This window comes from Rhipicephalus sanguineus, chromosome 7 (assembly GCF_013339695.2).
Source record: "Rhipicephalus sanguineus isolate Rsan-2018 chromosome 7, BIME_Rsan_1.4, whole genome shotgun sequence".
Taxonomy (NCBI): domain Eukaryota; kingdom Metazoa; phylum Arthropoda; class Arachnida; order Ixodida; family Ixodidae; genus Rhipicephalus; species Rhipicephalus sanguineus.
In genome coordinates this window covers 154328865-154349430 of record NC_051182.1, presented here as the reverse complement: position 1 = coordinate 154349430, position 20566 = coordinate 154328865, and the positions used below count along the sequence as shown (strand labels likewise).

The 20566-nt window shown below is 45.8% G+C and overlaps 1 protein-coding gene and 2 long non-coding RNA genes across 3 annotated transcripts in view; 1 reads left to right on the top strand and 2 right to left on the bottom strand.

Annotated features, from left to right (window-relative positions):
- Positions 1-20566, bottom strand: part of LOC119400314 (keratin-associated protein 6-2-like) — a 223367-nt gene that overhangs the window by 88368 nt on the left and 114433 nt on the right. The window lies entirely within an intron of this gene.
- LOC119400321 (uncharacterized) lies at positions 1973-7707 on the top strand. Its single transcript, XR_005185048.2, has 3 exons — positions 1973-2366; positions 3849-4054; positions 7503-7707. It is a non-coding gene; the product is annotated as an uncharacterized LOC119400321 (long non-coding RNA).
- On the bottom strand, positions 12403-14880 carry LOC119400317 (uncharacterized). Its single transcript, XR_007416995.1, has 2 exons — positions 14298-14880; positions 12403-12754 (listed from the first exon to the last, which is right to left on the bottom strand). It is a non-coding gene; the product is annotated as an uncharacterized LOC119400317 (long non-coding RNA).

Genomic DNA, 20566 nt, shown 5'->3' with positions numbered 1-20566 from the left:
CACGGCCCTCATTGACGTACCTGCCTTTGCACGAAACAGGAGGTACTCTGGAAAGATCTTTGCACGAAACAGGAGGTACCCTGTTTTGTGTAAAGATCTTTCATATTTTCAAGCCTTTGCGTTTCCTTCAGCTTTGTTTCCTTGTTTTGAAGCCTCCATGTTTCCTTCAGAGGCATTGTTTCCACCAGTGGTCTTGGTAGCTTGCACGTGACGTCATGGACGCACAACATGGGTCCAACATGACGGCTCAGATGACGTCAAAGCACTGTAATAAAGAGGCGATTAATACCCTTGTCACACGGGTAAGCTTAACCGCTGTTATACCCAACTGCAGTTAGCGGACGTAACCACAGTTACCGTAATCCTGGCAGAGGCGCTGTCACACGTTTGCAGCGCTTCCAAGCGTTCTTTAGTTAATACATGGCTGCGTTCGTGCAACACCGCTATAACAACGCTTTGTAGAGGGCTTCACGCTCGATTATGGACGCGTCAGCAGCGTGTTTTGATGCGCGTCTATCAAATAGCGTGCAGCCCTGTTCAATGAACGAACGCAGCCGTGTATCAATCTCGTGAAATGCACACGTGATTTTTGCAGCACGGACAAACTTGTACCTCAAAGCCAGTAATTTATCTTCCCAAATGCGTATCAACGCCTCCGTCGTCGCAACGGTCCAGTTGACGCGCTTTTCGCTCGATATTTCGCTGGAAGCCGAGCTGCTCGCGTCCGGCATGGGGGCCGCCATGTTGTCGGTTTACGGCGCTAACAGGGGTTGCCTACCTCCGTTTACGAAAACGGCCGTTGGAGTATTAACTGCGGTTAGGGTTGTCGTGTGACAATGTATAACAGCCGTTAGACTTAACGGTCGCCGTACTTAACTGTGGTTAGACTACTCGTGTGACAAGGGTATAACCTGCTTCGGTAATGATAACAACGTCGCTAGAATGTTACTGGAACCCTGCGCATAAATAACGAAGGAACCAGCATGCGATGTACTGATAGCACTAACGTGACATCGCGAAGTTCGCCTCCCATCATGTTGGTACTTTAGTGTGGCTGTTTCAGTGACGTCAGTGCGAGTTACCTATAGCCTTCTTCGAGCCATCGAGTGCGTTAAAAAGACACGATGACTTCTCCAAACGATGGCTCTAGAGACGCCCGCTGCTCAAGAATTTTCCACGTGATCAACTAAGGGAGTTGCGGTTGAAGCGGGAGTGTGTCAGGAACAGTCGCTACGGTTCAGTAATCCCGGCGCCTGGCTGCTCTCCCGAAGGACGCGGGTTCGATCCCGGCCACCGGCGTTGTATTTCTGTGGGGGCGACATGCCAGAGGTTCATATACTGTGGGATGTCAGCGCACGGTAAAGAACTACAGGCGGTGGAAATTATTCGCAGCTCTCCACGACGGCGCCCCCCACAGCCTGGGTCCCTTTGGGACGTGCTAATAGCCACAACCCAAACAACCAGGGCAGGACGACCACTAAATAACCTCATCTTTTACGGAGGGCAGAGAGGCTGTTGTGTTAATCAGACGTTAACGAAGTTTGAACGTTCTTTAAGCAGATGTTCATCATCTAATCTTTCTTTGCATTGTCAATAGTACAAATACGCGCCAATAGTCGATGCGTGCTCAGTTTTTTTTATTCGGTCACAAGAAAGAAGAAGCGCGTCTAATGGTTGAGGCTGAGGTTGAGGACTGACATATTAGTGAAAGCGCATGCATGAACCAGCCTTAGGTTAACTTGCATAAAATGTAAATTATATCCCAATATGGTTGTCTCTCGCGTATATCTGCACGTGTACCTGATTGATAGGTGTCGCTACCATACCCGAATATGCGCAGAGAAGTTTCTTTTTGCACCTCAGTGCGCCCTTTTAGTTGATAGTCGGTCTTTGTGCAGCGTGGCTTTACTTTCTCGTCTTCACATGTGTACGCCTTAACATCCTTTGCAATGAATACGAACGAAACATGTTTAGAAAGTGTTGCTTCACTGACCTCCAAGCCGGATCGATTTCGTCGATGCTTCCGATCCTCTCGTCAGGATCTTTGCCGCTGTTCCCAGACTGCGCCTCCCCGCCATTACCATCGCCGCTGCCGCAGACGTACGCGTGGAAGTCGAGGCAGGGATCAGCCGACGCGTTGAGAGTACGCAGAATGTGCAGAGCGTGGCGAACGCAGTCGTCGGTGGCGCACACGCGTTGGTCGGCGACGAACGGCGGCTTCAAGAACTGGTTCGCGATGTACATTGTCAGGACCACCAACACCATCACTAATACGAACGCCACGCACGTCAGGGTGCCACTGGAGACGCTGCGCTTGCCGACGCTCACAGAGAGTTGCTCGGCCAGACCGTATGGCTGAAAGAGAGGTAGGTAATGATGATATGAACAGGTTTTCTCAGGTGGGCTAGATTATTCAAGTTTATTCCCTAGAATGCCCTCCTCGGCTAGTTGTTACAATAGGCGTCAAATGAAACGCGAACAGAAGCGCGCGTGACCCAAGGGTACGACACGTTGTAGTTCGCGCCGTGCAGTCATCGCCATTGACACGAACGCATCTGGTTCGCAAACACTGCGCCATCGAAGTCATGAATGCGGTACAAGAGCGGGGAACCAGATGAGTGTCTCTCTCAAATCATGAGGGTGCAAACTGCACCACTACTTGCGTTTCGTTTGGCGCCGATAGCATTCACGGTTTTGGTAAAGTGTGCTAAAATACTCGACTTCAGCTACTGCATTCTAGCTGCTCTTTTTCTTTCTTATTTTCTTCTTTTCAAACACTGGATCGAGAGCAGAAGCGAAAATATTGAACTATACGTGGATCGCGCAGTCCTGCCAAACCGCCGTGCACGCCTGTCAATGGTGACTGGACGGTGCGTACTGTACCATTGCTAGTGCTCAGCCCTGCAGCCCGCGGTTCGCTTTTTAGTTGACACCGATGGTACAGTACTCGCGGATTCAAACGAGACATCAATTTTTTTTTTACTATAACGAATTATATGATAGAACCACGTCATGTCGCGACGAATCTGATCTCTGAAGATAATTTCGGCTCTGATCTACGTGTTCGAGTCCAAATTAGGCCGATAAGACCCGAACTGAAGGCGGTGGAAACGAACGTATGTGCGTTACTTAGCCCTAAGTTGTCATGTTCCCATCCGTAAGTACTGTACATGGTTCAGACTAAGGGAAAATCAAGATTCGTTGAAGGATGTATCAGGTGCACACATGTCCATACGCTGTAGAGCAAGCGCAAGTGCAGTTTTGTTCGCAAACACTAGATTGCTCGGGAAAAGGTGCGATCAGATAACCCGAAGGTTGGTGAAAGCGCTTCACACAGTAAAGGAGGCCGCGCAGTGAGTTAGTGTTGTTATTGTGCCTCTGTAAATGAGAAGCTTTTACATAGGGCTCTGTAAAAGTTGTGTCTTTTTCCTGGTGATTTTGCTTATTACACGATATAATGAAGCACCTGAAGTTGACCTTGGCATAGGCGTCTTCGTGAATAAGTCAGTTGAAAGTTTATACTTGGTTGGTCCTTTACGTCTATGTATTTGTTGTCACGCCGTTTTCAAGCCTGAACAATTCTTAACACGGGGTGTCACTAAAGACAACATTTTGAGAGGCGGTCTTGTCTTCTTCGAGGCTGCAACTCTCGAATTCTTGGAGTTGCAGCCTTGAAGAATGCAAGATCGAGTGTCGAAACTTTGGCTTTAGTCACACCCCGAGTTCCAAGAATTTTTCGTTTATTGAAGGTTCAATCTTCCGCTGAACTTCTTCCTTATTTGGCATTCTCCAGTCTGTGGTTTACATTGTATTACATGGCAGGGTATGTAGCTCACCCTTTGCGTTAGGCTGTCCCACGATCCACGCCTTCGGAGGAGCGAAGATGACCGTCGCCGCCGAAACCTCTGCAAAGAACTGCGTCGGCTGCTCCGTCGCTCCAGGGAAGGCCGGCGACCGCGCGTCATCTGGTTGTTGTAGAAGGCAGCAATCCCACTCGTCCCAGGACTCAGCAAGAAATCCGAGACGCTTGCAAGGCTTGGCTGCTGCTCACCTGGTAAGCTGAAATCTGGTTCTGTCGTGGGCAAACAAATGTGATGAACTGCAATAGTGTGCGAAAATGGGCTGATTGGTTGATCTTCACGGTGAACGCAGCGCAAACAGATCACAGCACGAGACTCAAAATGACACAGGACAGAGCTGAAGTGACCTGTGTCGTTCTTCGTCTCGTGTTGCCATCTTTTTGCACTGTTTTTACCGTGAAAGAATATGATATTGTGGTGGAAGTACTTGGTGAACGATTGAAAACTTTCAGAGTTCCGCAGATAAGCCCATGGTATGCGTACTCAAGAATAGACCTAACACCTAATGCATCTCATTTCAGCAAAGCCCGACGACTACCCTACCGTATTAGCTTTGCAATTAAAGTAGGTGTCACGCTGCTTAGCTTGAGGAGGCCGGTTCGATTCGTGGCCCCGGCAGCAACATTTCTTGGGGGGTGAAATGCGAGTACAGCTTTGTACTTGCGAATAGGCGCATGTTAAACTAAAAAAGGTAGTCAGTATTGACCCGAAGTTATCCACTACTCCTCGTCTCGTAATCATATCGTGATTTTGGCACGTAAAGCCCCAGAACTCTTTAATTCAAGATCTGTCATTCCGTCGACTACAATAAGGGGCCAAACGTACTTTCATGGTGAGGAGAAATTACCAACATACTGAAGATCATTCATTCAGCCGTAACAGAGCCGCCCGTAGTGTGTGATGCCTTATTCTTCTCAGTAAAGTTTGTCCTCCGATAAAGACAGCAGCTTTTCCAAAACAAGAACACGTTGAAGTTGACGGCCCAACCTTCTCCAGCGTAGAGTCCATCCTGCTATCTGAGCTCTTCTGTAGGTGGCTTACGGACATCATATCTCCGGTTCGCCGAGCGGATTATCTCGTCCCTTGGTAGTGTGTGCGCGTTAACAGGAGAATTTATCAGCAGTAGCCTCATATATACGCTTCGAAAGAACACATTTTGCACGCTTGTCGGCACTGATTTTGTGGATACCGGAGAAGCTTGTCTTCTGACAATCTTTGCAGTCGCTGACTGTTATCAACGTTTATGTATTCTATATTTGGAAATAACGCGTTCCACGACAAAGGGACCTCGAGTGCATCTTCGTTGTGTTCATGAGCTTGCTCAATACGTGTCACGCCAAGTTCATTCTAAGCCGATTACTTAGCGTTTGAAGGTGATATGCGTTGCATGCTGTGCGTCTGGGTTGAAACTGTCCAAGCAGTGTGGACGTCTCGTGCCCCTCGTAGTTTCGTTTTTTACTTATGCAGCAGGGCTAACCACTAAGGACCGCATAATACGCATACTGAAGTTTAACCTAGGCTTGTGAGAATCGTCGTACGGTTTCTCTAGGAATGCAAAGCTAAAATATATAGCAAAATGTATCACTTGTTGGTACCTTAATACATACTCTCAAGTCGTGGAGGCGGATATTTTTTTGAACTCGGGGGCACTCATGTCATGTAATTGTAGCACGTTGGCTAACATGTCTGCCCTCCATTAATGAGTGCTCCGCAACGAACGCATATTGCGGAGAAATCTCTCCCAACAGTGCACACAACATTGCAAAATATTGTGACGCTTGCGTCACCTACCTTATCCTTTACCTCGACTCAATGGCTCTTTTGTGCACTTCGCAGAGCTAGCAAGTATCAGGTCAGCTCATTAGTTCACTGACTGCATTTTCTAAAACTGCAGGGCTCTTAGTCGTCATAGGATGCTGCACATATTATTCGGCACAGACCTTTTTTTCACGTGTAGCTGTGTTGGTTCATAACAAAACTAATCAATTCTACAAGTTCACAGAGGGACAAACTACCACCGTACAATTCAAGTACATTTCAATCTCTTCTATATTTCCAATACTTGGCGTGTAAGCACTAGAAGGTGTTTCGTGATTTTAGCTGAAAGCAAAGTGACAGGCATCAAGCCTATGTTTTAAACACAACTTTAAACCGAAATAATACAAAGGATAAGTAGACAGGAAACTCGTAATGCCTTTTGATACGCAGAAAAATGCTGTTTATTATTCTTTATTTATTGCGTTGTCTTCTTTCTTCTTCTCTTCAATCTGCAGAGAGAAGTTTGTTTTTACTCAAACCAATCCAGCCTTCATTTCCTAAGTTTCCTAATAAATTTCGTGTGCCTTTTGCTAAGACTTCCCCTCACTTTGAGTTTCTCAAATGTGTGGCATATAACTCGATGAACCGTTCAATCAATGAACGCCTATAAAAATAATAAACATCTGTTTAAAACGATCCGGTTTGACTTCCACAATTGCGCATCTTCGCGCCAAAAAAAAAAAGAAACACGTTGAAGTACTTATATACTCGTTCTTTTAACACTGTTTTGTCCCACATATCAGGCCAGACCTAAATAATTTCATGATTTCAGTGCTTAATTGTCGTCTCATTGCAGAGACATTATCCAAGTATACAGCTTAGGACTGTCATAAGCGAATTCACTTTCGTCTGTCGCGCTTGTATACTCACATTCCTTCGTGAACCGCCTCGCAGTCGTGACAAGAACTTAAATATAAGAAACTATTACACTTCTGACGAGGGCCGCCGCGTAGGTACAGTGGTAACGGTGCTCGGCTGCTGTCTCGAAAGACGCGTATTCGATCACGTGTACTCGATACCGTGAAAAGGTAGAGGTCCGTGTACCTATATTTCGGTGCGCTATGAATAAGCGTAGGTGGTTGAAATTTCCAAATTCCACTGCGGCATCTCTGACGGCCTGAGTGGCTTTGGGGCTTTTAAACTTTGCAACAGTGCAGCAGTGAACGAGGAGACACACAGAAGGAGGTATCTGACGACACTCAGCGCTATGTGTCGTCAGATGTCACCTTTCTCGTGCGTCCTCGTTCATTGCTGCGCTATTACGAAGTCAGAATGACATAGCAACAAGCCCACATCGTAGAAAAAAAAAGACAGGACGCCGACCAAGAAGGTGTAAAAAATAATAAAGTGACGTTTCGGCTTCCACACGGAAGCCTTGTTCACTATAAACTATTTTTGACACCACCTTGGTCGGCACCCTGTCTTTTTCTTTATACAATGCCATTTCATCCTGACCAGACGAGATTTCGTCCAATTTTCGATTTCAAGCCCGCATCCTTGCCCTTACCGCTTTGCGACTTTAAGCACCATAAACTAACCAACTTCTGATCAGGTTCTGTTGCATTACGACGTTGTGTTGCATTACCTTAGGGATTTGCGCACGTTTGACCAAGCGATGACCTAGATGACGTCATCATGTGGCGTCAAAGTGACGTCATGATGACGTCACAAACGATGGCAATCTTTGACGTCATCTGTGAACACGTCATCTGTGGACCGTTTGCGTTGACGCCGACTGTCACTTCTCGCGTTTCACGAGGCCTTCCTTAATAGGTTTAGAAGCTAAACCCCTCTGCACGCTCACGTTCTTGCTCCGGTGGCGAGCCGGTGTCGGGTCCCCCAGGTCCCCGAGGTTCGGCAGGAGCGGATGGCCGCATCTTACGCACGGGGCGGGTAGACCACGGCGCGCTTCTCGGAGCCGGTAGACCCCTTGCGTCGACTTGAAAGCGACGACCGTATTATACCGGTGGCCGACGCCTTCCTATCGCCTTTGTTGACCGCTGACGTCTGCGGCGGTACTGGAGGACCTGCCGGCACCACTGGCAGGAATAAAGAAGCAAAAAGTATTGCAGCCGTTGTAATGATGCGGAAAGCAGAGGTCACGATTGGCTGCAGCGCAATGGGTGTGATATATTATTAACGGAAAACAAACATAAAGCGCGCTTACAATAGATACTCACTAATACTTTGTGGTGCCCTGACTTCATTCTTGTGTCGGTGTCTGCACGCCCTGTCTTTTTAGAATGAATAGATACTCCGATGCGCACATTCCACACAATACTGCGTGTTTTCACACCGAGGAAAATAGAACGACATGCAAATATTGAAGACAGCGGAAAAGGACATAGCAAAAAAAAATGAAAAAGAAGATGAAAATTCACTAACCGATGTCGGCGCCTGCTCCGTTTATAGTTTAACTCTTTCTTTATTAGTGCCACTGATGCTAAGCTTATGCATTTTTGTTTTGTGCCAGCTTATATATGCGCGTTTCTTAAGGCAACGCGTCCTGCCGAAGGAAATAAAGCTTGTGCAAGTCAGCGCCTGTTCGTCCTTCTTCTTGTCGTCCATGTCTTTATAGTTACGCTGTGGTCCATCATCTCAATTGACAATTTTTACGATTATGTGACACGTGGCGCAAATACTGTTACATATTTGCAAAGAGTTGCGCATTTTCTGGCGTCTCGAAGATTGCTGACTCACCCGTGGCGGGCGTCTCTTCGGTCGGCGACTTCACCTCGGGCACGGGTGAGCGGAGCGCACTCCGCGGAGAGATGAGGTCGATGGTGGGTAGCATGTCGATGGACACCCTCCTTCCCTTGGACGACCTTCGATCGCGCTCCACCATGGGGCTCATTGGCAGCTCGCTCTCACTCAGGGGCAACTTGCGACCCCTGAGCACTGTCAGGTCGGCCAGCTGCAACGTAGTCAGTTCATAATTATGAGTTACCCATGCCAATCAATCAATCAATCAATCAATCAATCAATCAATCAATCAATCAATCAATCAATCAATCAATCAATCAATCAAAGGTCCATCACGTTTCCATCACGCCCATCAGAGCTGTTCCTAATACAGTGCTTATTGCGATAGCAATTTATATAGATAGTCGAGGCGCATATTTGCTGTCCCTCTCACGTACTGCATAAAGTCCAAATCGATAACATAACCTCGTGCTTCGTGTGTTTTATGAGCGAGCGGAAGCTTGCCAATGCTGCAGACGGGAGCGGCTCAAGCAAAGATGGGACGCAGTTATTTATATTTAAGCAGTTATTAGGCAGTTAGCTACATTATTGAGTAAATGTTCTCATTGGGTTGCGCACTACTTTTTCCCCAAAGGTATTGATTGTTAGTACTACTATCATCACGGAAGTCTCTAAGAACATCTGTTAGGTCTTTGCAAGGCGCACTTGCCACCCTGCAGCGACAAATGTAAGTGCACTACGAGAGTGTATGTACAGGCATGGACAGGTATATCGTTGCATAGAATGGTTAAGGTTACGCCCGAATTAATTCTTTAACGGCCTCCAAAGCCTGCGTACATGCAACGTCTTGTATATGACACGTTGCCAGCTTTTGTGGAACAGCACTGAAAAGGTACACATAGCCAAGAACCCTATCTCGTATTTGAGCTCGATTCACCTCTGAATAATTCAGGCGAAGCATTACACAGCCTGATCTAAATTTCTTTATCTGCAATTACGCTATCACTGCAATTAGTGTGCAACCGCAAAGCTTGCCTGTGCAAGGCAAAGTAGGACGTACTCGACGTTCAGCGTCGGAAATGCAACCCGGTGATTCGGGGCTTCTCAGCGAGGAGATCCCTGATCCAACGGCAGAGAATGGGCTGGTCGGTGTCTTGGTCAAGGCGTCATACGGCGGAGAAGTTCTGTCGGATGAAGTGTATGAGACGGTCTCCTGGTGATGAGACGGGCTCGTCGCAGGCACGGCGTCAGAAGAGCCTGCGGTGTCAGTTGCAAACATGTAACGACCGGAAACTTGCCTGTTTCTAAATTGCAACACGTGAAATTGTTTAATTTTGGCAGTACTAACGTATGGGGTGGAAACTTGGAGAACACTGGGACTTGAGAAGAGAAAGACTAGACACCTACGCAACGTGCAATGGAACGGAAAATACAGGCACAGCATTGCGAGATGGGAAGTCAGCAGACTGGATAAGAAAACAAACAAGGGTAGTCGATACGCTACGTTAGCTGACATTAAGAGAAACAAGTGAACCCGCGTGCGTCACTTAAACATGTACTTACACTAAATTTGAATATTTCCGGATTGTTGCTCTAAATAAAAACGCCGGTGTTCAGAACACTGAAGAGGAGTATCGTGGTGCCTGGTAAAATAGTGAATATATTTTACAGGGCTAACTAAAAACAAATCGCCCTTTCAATCTTGATATCAAGTAGGGTGGTTTGGCATGCAGTGACGTGTAAACGCACTTTGACGTCACAGGGAGACAGTAATTTTGCGACGCACTAGCAACAGCTCCGTCATCTGCTGTCCGTCGCAAATGGTGCATGCAAACGACGACTATATTTTTATCCAGCGACTCCGAAAGCGATTACTGTGGCTCAAGCTGCATGCAGCACGCAGAGTTCGCTAATTTAGTGAACTCTGTCGACTCGTCCTGATAATGTTCGTTGCGTTGGTGCTGGCTTGGAGATGCTAGGCGACGGTAACTTCAAACTCAAAGCGAAATATTTTGTGCGTGCTTTCTGGCTCCGGTGTGTGGAGCATACCACGGAAAAGCAAAATCTCTCTTTCGCGGTGCCTCAAGATCATGTTAGTACTAGTTAATTGCGAAGGGCTGAACCAGTGGTCAGCTTATGCACCGCAAAAAAGCTTAGTTTTGCACCGTCATAAAGAAATAGGTTTGGGGAATGGGTTATATGATGATCCTTCAAGGTTTTGCATAACTGTCACACTGTCGACAGGTGTTATTGTGCGTGCGCCATACAACTTACCATGCTGTTTGACGTCAGCAGTAACATGGGCACCGCCGGTCGGGCTCTTGCTCTCTCCTTTCTGCACCGAAGCCCGCGGAGCTTGATGGTCGCTTGAAGATGACGTCAGCGGAATGCTTCCAGGGCCGGCCTTTCGCTCGGGAACATTTTTAGACGCACCCTCGCTATTTTCGGCCATACTTTCAATGGACCGGCTCGCGAACTTGCATGCAGGAATCGAAGGTGAACGGGTGAAACCTTACCGAAGCGCTTGTGTGCGACCGACGGTTGATGGCCCAACTCCTACTAAAGGTTGAAGAACTCAGTTCGCCGACAAATTTAGGTCGCCCGTGCTGATGATGGCTGTGGGCTTTCAGTTCGACATGCCGCTCGTAGTAGTTCTGGAAGCCGGAATCCTTTTCGTGCGCAACCCACGAAAGCTCAAGAACGACGCTAATTCTTCCTCTTCGTCTTGCTCGCGCTGCGGGCTGGCGCTCGCGTGAAAGCAAGAGCACACGCATGGAGCGCGCGCGGGAGCGTACATTAAAAAACAATTAGTAACGACACCACTTCAAAATTTTATAAACTTCGCTCCAATATTGCAAAAAATCCTCGTTAGGGGTGTTAGTAGCGTTGTAGTTTATCGAAGGTTGTAGAGCCCGCAAAACTATGTTTTAGCGATCGGTGTGCTGAGAAAATACAACAATAACAAGCCCATGAAATATTCAAAAAGAAAAGAAAAATTATGAACTTTCTGTGATTATAACGAGTATAGCAGTTTGACCTGATTACTCCCTCATTGTGGCACCGAGGAGACCTTGCAGCATATCTTCTCCTAGCATATCTAATCGCATCCCTAGATGCCTCGCCACGTTTTCCCATAGCGGCATAGCCATGTATGTTAACGGTCATGTTGTTACGACGTTTCGTACCTTTTCATTTGAACACCCATTTTTCTTGGATTCAAGGGCTAAAATATGAGAGGCACTGCCGGCTTATGCATGAAACCCCATAATGGCAGCTGGGTCATAAACATGGGATAATTTAGTGCATTTCAAGGCTTCGTGGCGTGCATATTTTTTTTTCTTTTTTGACAAAAGGAGCTAACGGAGCAAACAGCCAGAGTAAAGTGAACGAGTACTCGTTTTTCGGAACAAGGATTAAGCAAAAACTCACGGGTGCCATATGCCGTCGCCTAAGATGATTCGAAGGCGAAAGCCACACGGCGAGGACATTTTACCGCACATTCTATATCGCGCGAACGTAGCTTTTTATTTACTTATTCACGTAAACGCTGCGAACATGAAGTGACAGTTCGCACGACTTGAGTGCGAGTGATGCTAACGCTGTCTTTTTCGTACTTTTCAGTCGCGCGAACGCCGCAAAAAGAAAAGTCGGGCCCTGATGCATTAGGCGCGCGAACGTTCATCTGAATTCAGGGCGAGCCACGCGAACGCCATTTTTTAATTTTTTTTCGAAATGACGAAGTGAACGCACCTCGACCCACTAAGCGCGCGAGTGGTCATGTGACTTTTTGTATACGACACACCGGCTTTTCGCTCAAGGTCAGGTTCGCATGAGATATGTAAGGATTTCGCCTTAATGCGCGTGTTTGTATAGAGACCATGTGTTAATGATTCTATTGTGTGCTGTATTGCATATTTGCCTGTGGCTTGAAAAATTACGTATTTATAACTGCATTTGCGACTGGCAGGTGCCAATTTGCAGTCGCCTGTGTGCTCATGCAAACAACTGGCTCGCAACAGGGTATAACATTAAGTCATCTTTATTCGCCTATTAAGCCTTTAAAAAGGCATTTCCAACCGTGCTCAGTATGTCGATTGCTTGCTAGAACACCACAGGGACCATTCCAGTGTAGAGTGGTTCCGCGGACGGCAACCATGAGTACTGCCCACCCAGGTACCAAGGGTACATCTGCTTGAGGCACTTATTCCAGGAAACGCACTTCCCTCGATAGTCTCTGTAGAAACCTTTCGCACAAAAGCAGCCGCTCTTGCAGTCGTAGTGGCAGACCGGACCAATTGTAGGCTTCCAACACTTGACCTCCTCGCAGCCTGTACCAACGCAGTGCTTGAAGACTTCATTTTTTCGCCGGCAGGCTGCACGCAAGGAAACAAGCAGCTCATTCATTACATGTAACACTTCAATTTCGAAGCCTCGGACTAAACACTATAGTTCTACAATCAGTCAAATTTATTCTCATTTTTCGATATTTACGTGCCGTTTTTAAGGTAGGCTGGTAAATGCAGGGACAGCGTGCAGCTTGATTCAATGCACTAAAGGAAAACTAATAGCGTAGCAATATACTTGTCGCAATATGCTGAGCTCTGATATTACCTGCATTTCGAAGAACCTCGATATTCTCGCAAGAAAATTCAGTTCTGATGAAATGCAAGCCTAAATTAGCTTCTTGCGATGGCTCGTATATTTAGAACACGCGTCCGTTTTAAATTAGGAGTAGTTAACATAGGCGAAGTTCGAATAGTGCGCAAAATTATTTCCACCATCATAACAAGGCCCGTACTCTGAGCTGCTCGCTAAATGGCCAGAACATCGCCTTCCGTGTGCGCTGAATTCCTGGTTGATGAAACGCGGGCAAGTTGTCGCTTCAGCCATTGGGAACTCGAGATTCTACTTTACGCAAAATAACTGCCCTCAAAACCTATCATCGCAAAAAAACGAGCCCAGATTCTTCCCCAGGAGCAGTGGTGCCTCGAACGTTCACATTGCTCAGTACTACATTACTATTTTCGCCTGACGGTGTGAAATATTGTAAGAGTTTTCTAAATTTGTCTGATGTAATTGAAAATTAGGCATCGGTTCCTGTAGAAACACCTGCAGTAGATTGAATTCCACTATCCCGGCACCAACTACGCTTTCTTCATACTTACGCTTAGAATAGGTGGTTGTCATTACAGTCACTACCTTGGCTCTTATTTCTCTCATGTCAACGTCACCACTGTCATATGTGTGCCAGCTCAAAAAAAATTTTGCACTCATTTAACGTCAAAACACAAAAAGCTTGAATTCTTGACCACATATATTGGAAATACTGCGGCCCAGAGAAAAAGTGAGTCTGATGTATGTTCGATAGGGTACAAAACCAACTTGATAACTGTGTTTGTCATAGGTAGTTGAGACCCATACATATATTGCAGGGATTGACTTGTCGAGACGGCAATTATCAGTAACTGCGCCATTCCGAGCTGCAGTTAATCAAGATAGATAGGGGTGTGATCTGTCACTACAAGAAGCACGTCTAAGATTGTGTAACGTTTAAGTAACAGCCTTTTGTCATCCTTCATGACATCATTAGCCAATGAGGCCTCCATTTCCGACACTGTGGATAGCTCCACCAGCTGCAGCCACGCATTTTGTTATTTTCAGATGCAATTGAAGCAAGAATGTCGCACTTTCGCCAGAAAGTGAGAACACTGGCAACATTATTAAACTACCAAACAACTATACCAAATTTCTTACTGTTGTCATTTATACATATAGCACTAAGCATTTCAAAAACAATTTAGTCACTTCAATAGGTCGCTCTAATTGTCGTATATTCTTATGGGCAAATGACTCATTATGATTCTCGCTAATGAGCGGCTAGTTGCATAGTTCATAGTTGAGGAGAACACTACGTACGCCCTTTTGGTCGCGGCCACCAATCTTTCCCGCTGATTTCAAGACCATTGCTACCATAAAAATCGCTTGAAATACTCTGAGCTCCTTCTGTGAAGGAAATCAAAAAGCATGTGACCAATACTATCAGAAAGCGTATAGCAATCTCAGCCATATTCAGCTGCTGTGTATGAGAAGTTTGCCGAAACTGATGCGTTACCGTGTACATATAGCCTACTGAGATATGCATTGACGCAGTGTCTACATGCCGGTCCAAGTATATTTCGAGGGCTACCCTTCATCTTATGCATGCAGTGATCTAGCTCGGTTCTATAAATATTTCCTCATTGTAATAACAGCAGCGTCATTCTTATATGGAACCCACTCCAAACAGTACAGTGAAGGCTGTAGAACAATAAAGTGAAGGGTGTCCTTTAGTGGTGCGTATTGTACTTTCCTTAACATGGAATAACAATGCCCACTATATGGCCACGTTCGACGACAAGCGTAGTTGAATGATGTTAGTGCACGCATTCAATCTTTAAAAGAACGTTAATCCTAAAAGAGTTTTTCTACTTTGTGTGTTAGGATGTCAGGCCATGCCTTTTTCTTTTCCTCTGGACGGAAATTTTTCATTATCTGTTTACACTGTGCACCTGTATCGATGGGGCGACGAGATACTGAAGGCTCCAGCTTGCAGAATCCTTTCGAGTTTTTCTAGCCGCCATCAATTCTTCCTTCGGGTTTTGTGTTTCTGGAAACTGATGTTCCAGAGTCTCCAAGGTTGCAGCTAAATAAACATGAAGTAGATGTTTATTTCGCATTTAGGAAACGTAAATACATGCTGAAAGGATAAAAAACAAGGATAAATATTTATTTAGACCATCAAGTCTGCGGTTATCTGTTATTCATTGAACAAGGCTCCAAAAGCGCTATTGCACAGTACGGCCTACACACAGATTTGTATATTCTAGGAAATACATGGTGAGTAGTGCCCCTCCTAAAAGAAGCTGGTAAGTTGGACAGCGTGGTTGCAAATTCAGTCAACTGGAAATGCGAAACGTGTTCTAACAGTCTTCGATACTTGGGCACCTCTTGAAAATGTGAGATGCTAGTCTTCGCTGCAACTAAAAGAATTGTAAGAAGGAAATATAAAGAAGCATTCAAGGCACTTAGGTACCCTCGGTACCAGAGTAGAACAAACGAAGGAGAAAACATGTTGAGCCCAAGGCGAGTGCTGACTAATTCGTTTATTCTTTCAGACTTTTCAGCAAATATTCGAGGCGCCTTACTAAAGACATGCTGGTTCTAACCATTGGAAACTCATTACTTCAATGGTATTTGGTAGCTTGCATAAGCTATGACAAATCTGTGTGCTTCAATTATAAAGGACCCGAATGGTCCTGCATGTGTTTATATGCAAACAGGCAGAAGTTCCGGGGTAGTTCGAAGCTTCAAGAGATGAAAAATCGTTAAATAGCGGATGTCGCTGGAGCCAACAATTCGAGGAGAAAACGAGTCATTGTCGAGGCAAAGAAGAGTCTGCTTTTTGAACCGTTGGCACCAGTTACATCCCCTGTTCAAGAATTCATCAATATAAAAATCGGAAATTTCATCATGTATGGCATCGTCTTCTTATATGGTGAACACTTAATTTCTATGCAAGCGCCTTTGGAAACATAATTGCGCGATAAAATTGAACGGACTATCGTTTTATTGGCAGATGACAGGCCTTAAGCGTCATACGGGGACAATTTGTGAAGAAAACAGTGCCAAATAAGGCAACATTGATTGATGTGCTCCTCACAAAAGGTGGCGACCTTGCCATTGTTAAAAGCAGTATCTCCGCGCCGGCGCCTCTACTCTTCGTGCGATATGTAAGCGGGATCTACAGCTTCTAAAATATTACTTGTCTACGCTGCTGCGCAGGCGATGTCATCCTTAGAGAAAAAAAATTATGAATGAGCGACAGATGCGCGCGATCATTTGGATGACCACTGAGGCCGTCAAATCTTTCTTTAGAATGCCTGATAAAGAACAACATCCCATTGTTCTATCAGTACAATATTTTTGTGACAACTGGAATTCTTGAAAGAGTTTCAAAAGCTTGTCAAGGCGGGCATCTTCGCATATAGACAAACCCTACAGCAGAATGTCCTTCAAATAAATTTCCCTTGAACAATTCTGAAGAAAAATTGCTTCGCGTATACAGGAGTATATATATTTAGTGCAAGATTATAATAAAATATATCTGTGTTTGCCGCTGCTCTGTTACAAACCTGATTCCGCAGAAAGATCCCGCCTTATAGTATTCACTGTTGAATTTAACGCACGGCCCTATTACTTTCCTAGGCTCTAGGGAATATAATTAAAGGTGATCTTGTTTGCGCGAGGCGAGCGGCTGCAAAGACTCTCGCTTCACGCAAGGATAGTATTTTCGCAGTGTTTAGCCGCAGCATAATATAATTTCGTTTTGGCATGATGTAATGGGAAGCGTAAGATCATTTATCTTACTTTATGTAGGCGAGATATCCACTTCTCGATGCATTAATTGGTACGCATTGACCCACATTAGTTCTACGCGCCAAGAAATCTAAAAGAAAATATTAGCCCAGCTTCACTGATTTAACGTCGCTAAGGCTGATGAAACAGCCAAGCGTTCTCTGTCGCTTCTTCTTGCACTTAGGGTCTGATGTAAACCGTTCACATTTAACCTCAGCTTCTCTCACTCGAACGTCTGGACTACGGTGTTAGAATAGGTTAGGTGTACCGACGCTCCGCCTCCGCCGCGCAGCCTCCCCGCCGAACACGGAGACGGGCTTCGAATTTTTTCCGACAGGCTGCGCTGGGTGTATCGAGGCTTCAGGTCAGCCGCTTCAACGGGGGCTGCGTCACTTGCAAAGCTGCATTTGCGACAACTCTTCAACTGCTGGCCGTTCGTTTTTTATGAGGGTAACCGCACATATCACTCTGATTTGAAAGTAAATGCACATCAAGAAAATTCAGTGGCGGTAGCCAACAGATGGAAACAGGTGGGAAATATATTCTGCACTTCTGCGAACAGCGATAATGAGGTTACAGGTGAACACAAATTTCAAAAATATTTTAGCTCGTGCACAAATAAGGCCTCCGTGGCAAACTGGGGTAATAATCACTGGGTCAGTAGCCGAGCACCTTAGCCACTGATTCACCGTGGCGGACCCGAACTGGGTTAGTCGAAAAGAAAAAAAGAAAAGGTATTCCCTGCAAAAGAAAGCGGAGGAGAGGGGGGGGGGGGCTTTGACGTATCACTAAATGATGGTTGTCAGAAGAAAGCAACACATTTTACAATGGTAGGTTAGAAATTCCTCTCAAGGGTTGTCGTTCTGCATGCACCATATCGAATGGATTCAACCAGCCGCCTTTGCAACGTTTACACGTGCTGGCTGGCGCGTGGTAATTAAGGTTAACATCCGTTTCACGAGCAGTCCATCATAACTCAGCAATTGCCATTCTGATTGGACCTCTCGTTATTCGTCACAGACATGCTGTTTGTTGCAGCAGCAGAAGTAGAACTTTGTGCCTTGCACTGGATGCACAAACGTGAAATGGTCGTGCTCGTTTCCTTTTCAGCGTCCTAACCATTTGCTTTCCAGTTTCTTCTTTCGGGAATCACAGAAATTGAGAGTGACACCATATTCTGTGACGTCACTGTCTGACCCGTTAAAACTAACACGCCAAACCAGACGAGGCCCCTTTCGTGCACATACGTTATTCGCCAGTCGAAACGCCAGTCGATACGTTCGCCAGCCCAAACTTTCTTTCTCACATGTAAACACAAGCAACACCGAAAAAATTCGCGTGAAGCTTGCAACGCAGCTGTTCAGTCTCAGTGTGGCAAACCATTTAGAATTTTACTCGAAGAAGGGAACGCTTGGCTTATGCATTGTAAAAGGGACAGTTGATTTTACGGTAAGGATGAATAACCTGTTCGATGCCTTCAACCGCAAGCACCCGAAGGAAGGCCTCAGGGAAGGGAGCAAAGATTTCAGCATCCTAGAATCAACATTGCAATGGCTGAACAACTGCGAGAATGATGTCAATCTAGGTAAAGTAAATCCTCACGACTTCCTGTCTCAACTGCTGAAGGTATACGAGTAACAATACTTTCTACAATTCAGCTTTCAAAGTATTTGTTAGAACAGTGTGGCTTTATATATGTGCTAACAGCTAAATTCAACCAGGACGTTCTTGAAAAATTTTTTGGTGTATCATTCTGCATTCTTTCGTATCGTTTAGCCGCGCCATACAATACTTGAGCTAAAGCAGCTTTTTCACGCAAAAATATGTAAAATTCATAGATCGTGCGAATACTGTGATAAACGTTTTGGCGCACCATAACGTATATATATTGCAGTCTATTTATTTTGAATACATCAAAGAACGGCTTCGTAGCCATCGGTCACAAGCTGTCGCCCACTTTATTGCATTCGCTTTCCATCCTGTATTTTCCGACGTGGGAGCGGCGCGTCACGTGCTAGTGCGCGCCCCGAAAGACCTAAATAGAGTTATTCTATTCCACTACATTAAAGCATTCATCATCTCGCAAATGTTTACAGAATTTGTAAATAAGCGGTTCGTAGTAAAAGATTTTGTAGGGTCACCTGATCTCATATGCGAAATGCCCCTTACGCATGATACCTGCTCTTTATATGATGCTGACCACAAATACATCAATTAATCTTTCAGGGCAAATGAAGGCTGAGTTCAACACGCGTCACGATACTGCAGATTTACTTTTGTAGACAAAATACGGGCACGATCGCCTAGGTCACGGTGCTGCCGAGGCCGAAGGTGTTTATGAGTTTCACGCCGCATGCCGAGCCGTCATGCATAAAACACTACTAAGTCTTTATATTTAACTTATGTGTACGATATTACAATACCACACAATCCTCACAGGGTGCTGCGATATCGCTAAAACATCGAATGTTAGAAGCGTCAGGTTTGCGCTGGGTATATCCAGGCGGCCACCGTCCCGCGCGCGCCTCCTTTCGGCAAGAAAGAGAAAGAGGTCCCGTTTTCTCCTCATTCCAACGCACCGTCGCTCCACCTAAACTATTCTAACACCGTGGTCTGGACATTCTGCCCTCCGTTTGCCCTTGGCTTCGGCATCTCTTGCCCGGGCTTCTGAATCACAAAGACGTCGTCGTTGCCGTTCACGCATCTGTTCTCGCTGACGCTCTCGATGAGCAACTTCTTCCGGAGAACGCAACACTTTACCCACCGCTGAACGTTCAGGAAAGACTACCCTGGCGCGCGCACTTCTTCCGATCACGACTGCGGCGGAGGCATTTTGATGCAGGCGAAATGCTAGAGGCCCGTGTGCTTAGGTTTAGTGCACGTTAAGGAACACTAGATGGTCAAAATTTCCGGAGCCTTCCACTACGGTGCCCCTCATAATGATATCGTGGTTTTGGGAGGTGAAACCGCAAAAGTTATATTTATTATATTTTCAATCTTCCAAACGATTTGTTGGGCACGCTCACACCCATTAGACATCCCCACATGCCAAACACTCGGCGCCACCAACGTTTGCTTCGTGCGCGCTCCTACATTCCATGACAAAGCCCACATGGGCTTGGTACTTTTTCTCCCTCATCTCCATTACGTTGCACATGCGCTTGGCGCTTGCTCTCCTCCTCTGCGTAGAATACACTCCCTTCATGTCGCGGGCCGCGTTACGCCGACAGTCCCGGGAAAACCGCCGAAGCATGCTGGTTGTCAGATGGTTAATCTCAACGGTTCATTAAAAGCTTTCTCAATTATTGGTTGCGTCTGCCCAGAAATGTTAAATGGCATTTGCCATCCATACGTTCCTTTCTTCATTTTTAGTGGACCAGTTGGGAGTAATGGGGCTTCCCGATTTCAGGGGCACGTACCCATTCATGATGATTGCCGCGTTACGCCCACAGTCCTGGGAAAACCTCGACTAATAAAAGTTACGCTGTTAAAACTGGAACTTATTAACTTGCCTGTGTATCATTGAGGTATCTCGTGCCGGACTTCTTAGGAAGAAGCAGCACAAGAACAAGGAGCAAAGAAACACAGTAGACAGTACGGGCTCTGGCTAACAACTAGTCTTAAGTGCCGCCACTTGTACAGGTATATGTGCCAGAATCACGCAGTTGTGAGAAAAGCAAAAAGGCATATCGATCGGGCTAATTCAACCAGTAGGAAGAAATGAAAACCAATCTTTAAAAATTTCACACGAAAGAACGTGTCAAAAATTAACATGCGGGACATGTATACAA